The 12,136-nt window shown below is 34.8% G+C and overlaps 1 non-coding gene across 1 annotated transcript; it reads right to left on the bottom strand.

The window, feature by feature from the left end:
- Positions 1 to 7,845: 7,845 nt before the first annotated feature.
- On the bottom strand, positions 7,846 to 7,951 carry LOC133813038 (small nucleolar RNA R71). Its single transcript, XR_009884085.1, has one exon. It is a non-coding gene; the product is annotated as a small nucleolar RNA R71 (small nucleolar RNA).
- Positions 7,952 to 12,136: the final 4,185 nt, after the last annotated feature.

Raw genomic sequence — 12,136 nt, 5'->3', positions numbered from 1 at the left:
GCTAAATCAACCTTTGAATCTAACATGCCCTCACACGTCTTTGTGTGTTTGAGGATTGGCTTGGAAGGGTAAGGTGTGAGCTTTCAGAAATGATGGGAAGATCGTTGATTTTACGAAAAGATTCAATGACACTTGATAGGTTACGAGATGTAATCTCTATTCCTTTTATGTGTTATTTAATATATCTATATATGTATGATCATGACTGATATTAATAAACTTTTTAAAAGATCCTACTCCGCTGCTTATTCTTATGTTTCTTATTTAATACCAACAATTGGTACCAAGACATTTTACATATATATATATATATATGTACATTAAATGCTGTGTAGGTTTCTTAAATTTTTTTATATGTATATTGAATGGATAGATGTATTTTTTGAATGTATGGTTGAATGATGGATCATTAATTATATGGAATTTGAATTTTATTTTTTCTAGATCTTGATGTAAGCAATAAAGGACATATGATTTTTGTAACTTTTAATTTTTGAAATCCGGATTAAAAAATTTAGGACACAAGAAGAAAGGGACCAGAGCCATGCACCTTGGAGGCACACGTCTTGAGCCCCTTGGCCACAAGCTAGCTGCCCGCACACACTAGGCGAGCCCGTGCTCCTTGCGTGCCTAGCCGTACCTGCCCACACCCCGCGCCCAGCCGCATGAGCCCACGCCCCTGCACACCCAAGCTCTTAACCCCATTTGCCCTTGCCGCACTCAAGCCCCATGGCTCACCTTGTTGTCATCGTGCCTAGATCTCTAGGGCACCATTCTTGGTGCCCAATCAAGATCCTATTTTTGTGCAAAAAATCTTTTATTTAAATATTTTTAAATTATTTGAATTTAAAAGGATAATTAACTTATTTTATTTTTGTTAGAAAAATAAAATATCTTTTAGTTGGTTAAGATCTTATCTTAAGTTTAAATAATTATTTGAATTTGATTATTTAATTTTTTAAATTCAACTAAATTAAAAAGATGACAAAATGGTTATTTAATTAAAAGTTAGTTTAAGTTAAATAAATTAATTAGAAAATTAGTTTCTAATTAATTATTTAGGCCTAATAAATTCCTAAGAATTATAAAGATGGGTCAATATGAGAAGAGAAGCATTCTTGGGGTCTTGCAAACAGCTAAAGGTCATTTAATAATTTTAATTTCTATTTTTTCATAGGGTTGTAAGTTTAGAAATACTCAATAGTACTCGGTTCATCATATATTGTTTATTTATTGTATTTATTTAAATAAATGTTACTTAATGTCTTATTTTTAACATGATCATGCATTTGTCAATTACATGTCATTCATGAAACTCTACACAGTTTTGATTAATCATGCATTTTTTTAGAAACATGATTATCTAGGATTTTCCTTAGTGTTTATGAATTGTGTTGGAGATATCAATTGCATATAAACTGTTAAGTATTAAATTATTTAAAACTTTGTAAATCACACCATAATAAAAGACAATAGTTTTTATAGGCCTTTAAAATAACCAACTTTATTTAAAAAGTGTTTTAATAAAGTGAGATGAATGTAATGGATAATTATCTAGATCACATTAATTGTAGAAATAGACTCCTTTATAATTAAATGTATTTTGTAATAATTACATTCATATGGTTATTAATAAACTAGTAATTAATTTTGATTTTATTGATTAATTTAATAAAACACATTTTTTCTAAAATAGTAAGTGGGAGAAGGTGAACATCTCAATGTGACCTATGGTCTCCATTATTAGTACAACACCGTGAAATATGAATAGGGCCTCGAGGCAGCTTTGTTTCTGTCCCCCAAAGGAAGGTTTCTAGACATATTAATACCAAGGTTGGCATCTTACGAAGATAGGAAAGAGTGATGTATTTTAGGCTTGACCGACCCTAAGGTGGCTCTCTCTAAGTTAAGTCATGAATTCATAAATAATGGGTTACACTTACAAATATGCAATTAAGCTTTTGCGATGGAATTGCTTCTTGAGAAAACTAGCAGTGCTTTATTTTTAAAAGAGAAAATAAGAGTTATTTTAAATTTTAAATAATAAATATAGGATTGTCTTATAAGCTATCTGAATTTAACTTGACCGACCCTAAGACGACACTTTATTTGTTGGGTAGTTTTATCGTGGAATAGTAAATGCTAAGTTTATGTGTTTTAATTGTTGCATTCATGCATCACATTTACGTTCCAAATAATTGATTTTTTTTTTCAAATAGTAATATTATTTTATTTTATTTCTTTCAGTAATGTCGAACGGTGGCAATCCAATTACTGCTTTACTTTCACTTGAAAAACTTAATGGTGATAATTTTATAAGATTGAAATCAAATCTAAATTTAATGTTAATCTGTGAGAACCATAAATTTGTCCTAAATGGGGAATGTTCTAAAGAGCCCGCTACCAATGCCCCGAAGAATATTCGGGACAAATATGATGTCTGGATTCAATCCAATAATAAGGATAAGTGTTACATGCTTGTGAGCATAAATGATGTTCTGAAAACAAAGCATGAACCCATTGAAACTGCTTTTGTGATAATGGAATCTCTGCAGGCCATGTTTGGGCAACAATCTGATCAAAGTAGACATGAGACTACTAGAACCTACATGATTACTAAGATGAAGCAGGGTGTTTCTGTGCGTGAACATGTCTTGAGCATGATCAACGTGATGCATGAAGCAGATATACATGGGGCTGTCATTGATAAGAGTACACAAGTAAGCATCATACTTGAATCGCTCACTCCTACTTTCTCTGCATTCATAATCAACTATATTATGAATAAGTTAGAATTCAACATGACTCATCTATTAAATGAAGTGAAGACATTAGAGTCTATTAAAAATACTATAACCAAAGAGGCTAAGGCAATGTGATGGAGGAGAAATCTTCAACCTCTGAGGATAAAACCAAGAAAAGGAAGAAGAACAATGACAAGGACAAAAGTAAGGGCAAGAAGGCAGCAAAAGCCAAGGAGAACAAGAATGACAATAACTCTGAAAAGAAAGAACCAAAGGGAAAGTATTTCCACTGTGTGGTTGAAGGTCACTAGAAGAAAAACTGTAAAAAGTATCTCGCTGGGTTGAAAAAGAAGGTAAATCTGATTTACTTATACTTGAAGCATGTATAGTGGAAGATTATATGTCATCCTGAGTTTTAGATTCTGGAGCCACTAACCATGTTTGGTCTTCCATACATCTTACTTGAGTCATCAAGGGAACTTGCTGATGGCGAGATGACTATGTGAGTTGGAAGTGGAGCACTCATTTCAGCAAGAGCAAAGGGAATAGTCAGTTTAATTTTTTGGAACAATTATCTTATTTTGAATAATTTTTATTTTATTCTTGGATTTTCTAGAAACTTAGTTTCTCTATCTATGTTGCATGAACAATCTTTTGATATTTCATTTAATAATAATGCGATTGTTATTTCAAAGAATGGTTTCAAAAATTTTGAAGCGGAGCAAACAAACGGACTGTATATGTTCAAGCCAAATGAACGATCACTAAATAACTCATAATTATTTAAAGTAGCTAAACTAAAAGGAAACAAAATAAAAAAGTTTTCAAATGAGGATGACACATATCTTTGGCATCTTAGACTTGGTCATATAGGACTAGATAGGATAAACTAGTTAACAAAAGATAGACCGTTGAAAAAACAAAGAGTTGGAACTCTTTCGGTTTGTGAGTCTTGTCTAAAAGGAAAAATGACCAAGCGTCATTTCTCAACGAAAAACAATAGAGCTAAAGAGCTTTTAGAGCACGTACACATCGATGTCTGTTGTCCAATGAATGTACAAGCTAGAGGTGGATGTGAGTACTTCGTTACCTTCAATGACAATTACTCAAGATATGGTCATACTTACCTAATGCTTAGGAAGTTTGAAACCTTCGGTAAGTTTCAAGACTTCAAAGCTGAGGCTGAGAAGCAGTTAGGTAAGACACTTAAAACACTTCAATTAGATCAAGGTGGTGAATATTTGGATTTAGAACTCAAAGATTTCATGCTGGAGCATGGTATTCTATCCCAACTCACAGCACCTGGAACACCACAACAAAATAGTGTTTTGGAAAGAAGAAATAGGACCTTGTTGGACATGATTAGGTATATGTTAAGCTACTCTTCACTTCCTTTCTTATTATGGGGATATGCACTTCAAAGGATGAATTACATTTTGAATGTAGTCCCATATAAGACCATAAAAAAATGCCACTGGAACTGTGGAATGGTAATAAACCTAGTTTGCACCATTTCCGCATTTGGGGCTGTCATGCTCATGTTGTCATACCTAAATTAAGGAAACTTGATTCGAGGTTTGAAGTGTGCATTTTCGCGGATTATGCTCCATAAAAAAGAGGAAATTATTTTATAGTCCCAATGACCAAAAAGGTATTTGTTTCAACAAATGCGACCTTCCTTGAACACGACTATATGAATAACTATAAACCTCAGAGCAAGGTAGTTTTGGAGGAACTCACAGCTGATAAGATTCCATCCCTTTCATCATCATCATTAAATGATAAATGAAAAACCGAGGAAACCATTATTTCTGAAAAGGAAACCCCCAATGCAATGTCGTAGTGGAAGGATTGTAAGACAAACTATTCACTACGAACATGAAGCACATGTCCTTGTTTCTGATATAGTCAAGGATGCTCCATTAACCTTCAAAAAGGCAATGGATGATCCTGAAAATGAGAAATGGCAAGAAGCCATGAAACAAGAAATGTAATTGATGTATTCCAATTCTATCTGGGAACTTGTAGACCCACCTGAAGATGTCAGGCCCACTGGGTGCAAATTCATCTTCAAGAAGAAAAGAGAGATGTATATGGGAAAGTAGAGACTTTTGAGGCAAGGCTAGTAGCCAAAGGTTACACTCAAAGAGAGGGTATTGATTATGAAGAAACATTTTCTCCTGTGGCCATGCTAAAATATATTCACATCCTCTTATCCAAAGCTGCCACCTATGACTATGAGATATGGCAACTGGACGTCAAGATAACTTTTCTGAATGGCTGTCTTGATGAAAATATATATATGATACAACCAGAAGGGTTCATTGAGAATGGGGAAGACCATAAGGTGTGCAAGTGGTTGAAATCCTTTTATGAATTAAAGCAAGCATCTAGATCTTGGAATATCACCTTTGATGAGACAATTAAAACATACGACTTCAAAAAAAATGTTGATGAAGCATGTGTGTATAAATATGTCGAAGGTAAAGAAGTGGTTTTCTTAGTTCTTTATGTGGATTATGTAGAGACACTGTCAAACATGAAGAACTGGTTAGCTAAAAGTTCCAAATGAAAGATTTAGGTGAAGCGAGCTCTGTTATGGGAATCCAAATCCTAAGGGATAGGAAGAACAAGCTCTTGGAACTTTCTCAGGCTAATTATATAGATAAGGTGCTTGAAAGGTTATCTATGGAGAATTCCAAGAAAGGTCAGTTACCAACCAGACATGGAATTTCTCTTTCCAAAGAGCAATGTCCAAAGATACATCAAGAGGAAGAAGACATGAGAAAGCATCCCCATGCTTCAACATTTGGGAGTCTAATGTATGTTATGTTATGTACTAGGCCTGACATATGCTATGTAGTAGGGATTGTAAGTCGTTATCAATTAAATCTTGGTTAAATCTTGGTTTGGAACACTGGATTGCAGTAAAGCACATTCTCAAGAATCTTAGGACAACGAGAGATTTTATGCTTGTATACTCAGGGGGTGAGTTAAACCATACTAGGTATAGACAAAGACAGTCGTAAGTCGACGTCTGGGTCAGTGTTCACTCATGGTGGAGGAGCTGTAGTCCGAAGAAGTATTAAATAATCCAGTATTGCAGATTCAACTATGGAAGCTGAATATATAGCGGCTTGTAAAGCAGCTAAAGAAGCGGTTTGGCTTAGAAAGTTCGACACTAATTTGGAAGTAATTCCAGATATGGAAAAGCCACTAATCTTGTACTGTGACAACAGTGGAGCAATAGCTAACTCTACGAAACCAAGAGTCCACAAGAGTGGAAAGAATATAGAAAGGAAATACCATATGGTTAGATAGATTGTTCACTGAGATGGTGTGACTGTTATGAAGATAGCATTGGAACAAAATATGGCGGACCCGTTTACCAAGACACTTCCTGAAAAGTCGTTTATGGGTTATGTACGCAACATGGGATTAAGGGAGATGCCTCACTTGCATTGAGGGAAAGTGGGAGATTGATAGTATTTATGCCCTAAAAGCATGTAAAGACATTTTATTGATTTAAATAAAAATACAATTTTATTATATTTGAATGTTATAATTATTGTTTGAATAATTTATATGAATATCAAGAAAATTCCATATTCATTTATGAGGATATAATATTGTATTAGTACGAGAGAATTAAGATCATATACAATGAATAAAATAGTCATTAACATATTAAAGTAAGGAATTTTTAATGAATGGTTACTAGTACGGTTTACTAAGCATACACAATGCAAGTAATCTAGATTCAGATTACTTATGTGAATAGACATCTTGGTAAATGTACTGTATATAATAGAGATTATATATGACAAGGCCGATATGAATTAACTATCTTTATAAACTTACCATTTGCCATAAAGATGTAATTCTTATCATAATAGATGATCATTTGCAGATCAGTCTAACTCTTGAGTAGTCATGAACTCTTGTTTGTGTTTATTGGATCTTTGATTAACCCGTTAAGGTTTTTTAGTATAATGAGGCTAGTGACTTTTGTTTTGGAGATTCAATATCATGAATGGCTAGGAACATGATTTACAATATTACAATCCATACTTTACCAACGAATCAAATATTAGTTCTTTTAAGGGTTAATTCTGGAATGAAATATTTATTGAGCTCAAATCTATAATTTGATTATAGATTAATTATTCGCTAGTGAATTAATGGTACTTAAGGAACAAGAGGTAATTAGAAGGGAAAAACGGTAATTTTGACAAACTCTAATTAACGAAGAAATAAATGGAGGACAAAACTACATTTATTGATTATATTGATGGACTACAAAGAAAACTCTGTAAATGTGATTCTATAAATACTTAGAGTGAAATTCCATATTTATAGTGGAGTAATCATGGAATTAATAAATAAGATTACTATATTAAAGAGTTTGATTAATAATCTGGTTTATTGGAGCTTCGCATTATAGGTCCATGGCCCCTAGGTCACCTCTGTCCTACATTGTCAAGGGTAAGGATGTCATAAGGAAGATTTGTTGAGAGAAAGACTAAATTGCAAAGGAATTAATTTTCTAGGGAAAGAAAATAATTATGGACAATTGGTTAATTATAAATTAATTAATTATTTAACTATATAGTTTTAATTCTGAAAAACTTTATGTTAAAATAAATATTAATCATGTTTGGGTTAATGTAGAGAGAGTTTAATTATTATCTTATTATAAGGTATTTATTTATTAAAAACTAATACTTTAAGATAAAGTTAATTTTGAATTAACTAATATTTATTTTAGATAATATATATTTTTGGATAAATATATTATCTAAAATATTAATTAAACAAAAAAATGTGACTATCAAGGAGAGTCGGCATGATTCAACTTTTACCAACCTTTCATGGGTTGGAAAATGAGAGTTCGTACGTGCATATATAGGAATTCAAAAAGGTGGTGGCTACATTCAACAATCGAGCTGATGTCACCAACATTGTGAGATTGGAGTTCATTCCCTCTCTCAAAGACAGAGCAAAAAGCTGGTTGTATTCTTTAAGGCCTAAAACTATTAGAACATGGGACAAAATGACAAGAGCATTCTTCGCTAATTTTTTTCCTCCCCATAAGACTAGTAGCCTTAAGAGGCAAACCTCTACCTTCATCCAGAAGACCATGAAACTTTCCATCAGGTCTGTGAGAGGTTTAGAGACTTGATAAATCAATGCCCACATCATGGATATGAAAGTTGGTGTCTGGTCAACTACTTCTATGACGATCTCACAACTGGACAAAGAAAATTCATACAAATGATGAGAAATGGAAAATTTCTTCAAAATGATCCAGATGAAGCTTTCGAGTACCTCGATGACCTCGCTGAAAAGTCCTACACATGGAAGGGACCGAGTCCTATGGACAAGCCACGATCAGCCAGAGTCTACTAATTGAGGGAAGATGACAACGTCAAAAGCCAAATTGAATCATTGAAAAAAAAATTTTGAGGCTTTCAAAACTCATGATCATAGAGGATTAAATACGGTCGCAAAAGTAGAGACGCGAGATCCATGCTTCATCTGTGGATGGACGGAACATCAACCGCAAGAGTGCCTTGCTCTTGGTTAGTTAAAAGGAGGAAATGAGGAACAATGCAATGCTTTAGGGGAATACAAGAAGCCTTATAATGCCTACTCAAACACTTATAATCCTGGTTGGCAAAATCATCCAAATTTTAGCTGGAAGGATTCAAACCAAACACAAGCATCTAGGAGCCACTGGAGGCCTGAGCAGCAACAACTGCCAAAAGCGTACATTGCTCCTCAAAATAACATGCAGTCAAGTAATTCTCTTGAGAATGTCTTACAAATGTTTGTGCAAACACAAATGGCCTAAAATCAAGAGATCAAATCTTGCTTCACGCATATGATGGAGGAAATGAAAGACATGAAAATCCAATAGACAAAGTTAAACACTTCTTTGGCAAGTCAAGAGCGTGGTAAACTTCCCGCTCAACCTCTAATTCATCAAAAAGGACAACACATGGCAAAAACCTCCCCCTCTACAGACGAAAATCTCAAAGAGGTTAATGTCATCACTACTCGAAGTGGGCAAAGTACGATTTCATCGTTAACTAAGACAACGATTACATTGATGCCCACTCCAGATGTTGATGTGAAAATAAGCATTCCAATAAAGGCGCCATTTCCTCAAGCTTTGAAATCTACTGGTAAGGTACTGGAAAATCATAGTGAAATCCTAAACCTTTTAACACAAGTGAAAATCAACTTGCCATTGTTGCATGTGATCAAACAAGGTGCCAACTTATGCCAAGGATATCAAGGATTTATGCACTGTTAAAAGAAAGCACCATGTCAAGAAAACTCCATTCTTGGTAGAATAAGCTGGTGCGGTTATTGATTGCAAGACACTGCCTAAGTACAAAGATCCTACTTGTCTCGCCATTTCATGTCAAATTAGGGAATAGGAATTTGGCCAAGCCCTTTTAGATTTAGGAGCAAGTGTAAATATCATGTAATATTCAATATATTTGCAATTAGGTCTAGGATAACTCAAGCCCACATTTGTGGTGTTATAATTGGCTGATCGATCAGTTAAGAAACCTCGAGGAATAGTTGAAGCTGTCTTTATTCAAATTAAAAAATTCGATTACCCCATTGATTTTCTCATCTTGGACACTCAATCTGAAGTAAATATAGAGTCTAAAATTCCCATCATTCTCAGTAGACCTTTCCTCGCAACAGAAAATTCAATCATGAACTGTAGGAATGGTCTCGTGAAAATCTCTTTTGGGAACATGACTCTAGAAGTGAATTTTTTCCACAATTGCAAACAACCACCTAATAATGATGAATGCTTCCAATCATATTTGATCGATACACTTTTTGAAAAAGAGGTCAAATCAAAATACACTTCTAATCATTTTAATCACCTCTTCCAAATTTCTAAAAGTTTTGAGTTTAGTGAGTCTGAAATCAACCCTGAAATCATAATACACTCACAGGCTAAAATAATCATATTTTGGAATCCAATATTTGAGAAACTCCCTCAAGATCGAGAAACACCAAAACCCTCCATTGAGAAAGCTCCTCAACCAAAGTTAGCCCAACTTATTGAGGGCCTTAAGCATGTTTTCTTGGGAGCTAACAACAATTTCCCTGTCATAATATTTTTCAAGCCAATGCCACATAAGAGCACTAGCTTATCAATATGTTGCAAGAGCAAAGAGATGCATTAGGTTTGACAATAACTGACATCAAAGGTATTGGCCCTTTTATTTGCTCCCATCACATTCAATTGGAAGATGGGGCTATACCATGTCATGATCCTCAACGAAGATTGAACCCAACGATGAAGGAAGTGGTTAAGACTGAAGTCTTGAAACTTCTAGATTCTGGGATGATCTATAATGTTGCTGATAGTAAGTGGGTTAGCCCAAATCAGGTTGTTGAGGCCTAACAGTAGTGCAAAATGATAAGGGGGCACTCATGCCTACCAAGGTCATAACTGGGTGGCGTATGTGCATTGATTATAGAAAATTAAATGTCACCACCTGCAAAGACCATTTTCCACTTCCATTCATCGATCAAATATTAGAACGTGAGGCAGGTCATCCTTTCTATAGCTTTCTCGATGGTTATTCAGGGTATTACCAAATTGAGATTGCATTAGAAGATCAGGATAAAACCACATTCACTTGTCCTTTTGGTACTTTTGCCTTCCGACATATGCAATTTAGCCTGTGCAATGTTCCAGCCATTTTCTAGCACTGCATGATGAGCATATTTAGTGATATGATCGAGAAGTGTATTGAAGTATTCATGGATGATTTGATAGTCTTCAGAGATTCCTTTGAATTAAGCATTCTCAATTTAGAATCTGTGCTTAAACGATGTAAAGAGAAATTCTTAGTACTCAATTGGGAGAAATATCATTTCATGGTGCCATCTAGCATAGTCTTGGGGCATGTCATGTCGGAACAAGGAATTGAGGTCGATCAATCAAAAATTGAATTCATATCAAAGCTACCCATCCCCAAGATTGTTAAAGACATTCAATTTTTCCTTGGGCATGTAGGATTCTATAGAAGGTTCATACAAAATTTCTCGACAATCGCTCGCCCTTTGTCAAACCTCCTAGTAAAAGACATTGTGTTCAATTGGACACCCAACTGTGAAGAATATTTCCAAACATTCCTTACAAAACTCACTTTCGCTCCTTTTATTCAGCCACCAGATTGGAACTTACAGTTCAAAATCATGTGTGATGCAAGCAATTACGCTATAGGGGTCGTCCTAGGTCAAAGAAGGGAAGGGAAGCCCTTCGTTGTCTATTATGCAAGTAGAACATTTAACAGTGCTCAAATGAACTATTCTACTACTGAAAAAGAGTTACTTGCTGTAGTATTCTCACTTGACAAGTTTCGTTCCTACTTGATTGGTTCACCTATCACAGTCTTTACCAACCATTTTGCCCTTAAATACCTCCTTTCCAAAAAGGATGCTAAGGTGTGCTTAATTAGCAAACCAGTTTTCTCGTCTTGAGTATTCTGATTCTGCTGATGGCCCAGTAATTCGAGAAGACTTCCCTAATGAACATCTCTTTGCAGTCACTAAGTTACCATGGTACACTCACATCATTAATTACTTAGTGACAAGCGAACTTCCTTCTGCATGGAATGCACAAGATAAACGTAAATTTTATTTGGATGATCCATTTATTTTTAAGTATTGCCTTGAACAAATTATTAGACGTTGCATTCCAGATGATGAAATTTTCAGTGTCTTGAAATTTTTCCATAATAAAGCTTGTGGTGGTCATTTTTCTTTGAAAAAGACTGCTGCAAAAATCTTATAATGTGCTCTTTATTGGCCCACTTTGTTCAAAGACAATAAAAATTTATCTTGGTCTTGTGAAATGTGCCATAAATTAAGTGCATTATCCCAGCGTCACATGATGTCATTGCACCCAATTCTCGTAATAGACATATTCGACTATTGGGCGATAGATTTTATGGGACCATTTCCACCTTCTTCTGGCTACCTTTACATTCTCCTCGCCATACACTATGTCTCAAAATGGGTGAAAGTTGTGTCTTGTTGAAACAATGATAACACAATTGTTGTGAAATTTTTAAAAGAATATGTGTTATCTAGGCTTGGCACACCACGAGCTATCATTAGTGACCAAGGCACCCATTTTTGCAATCACTCTTTCAAAACCCTAATGCAAAAGTATGGTGTACATCATAAGGTTGTATTGCCTTATCACCCCACAGACAAATGGCCAAGCTAAGTTAGCCAACTGAGAAATTAAGCAAATCTTAGAAAAAGGCGGTTAACCCTGGCCGTAATGATTGGTCATCCCAACTTCTCGATGCTCTTTGGGCGTACTGCACTACTTACAAAACTCA

Source organism: Humulus lupulus, chromosome 1 (genome assembly GCF_963169125.1).
Source record: "Humulus lupulus chromosome 1, drHumLupu1.1, whole genome shotgun sequence".
Taxonomy (NCBI): Eukaryota; Viridiplantae; Streptophyta; class Magnoliopsida; order Rosales; family Cannabaceae; genus Humulus; species Humulus lupulus.
The sequence above is the reverse complement of the archived record's forward strand: the minus strand, read 5'-3'. Positions and strand labels throughout refer to the sequence as shown.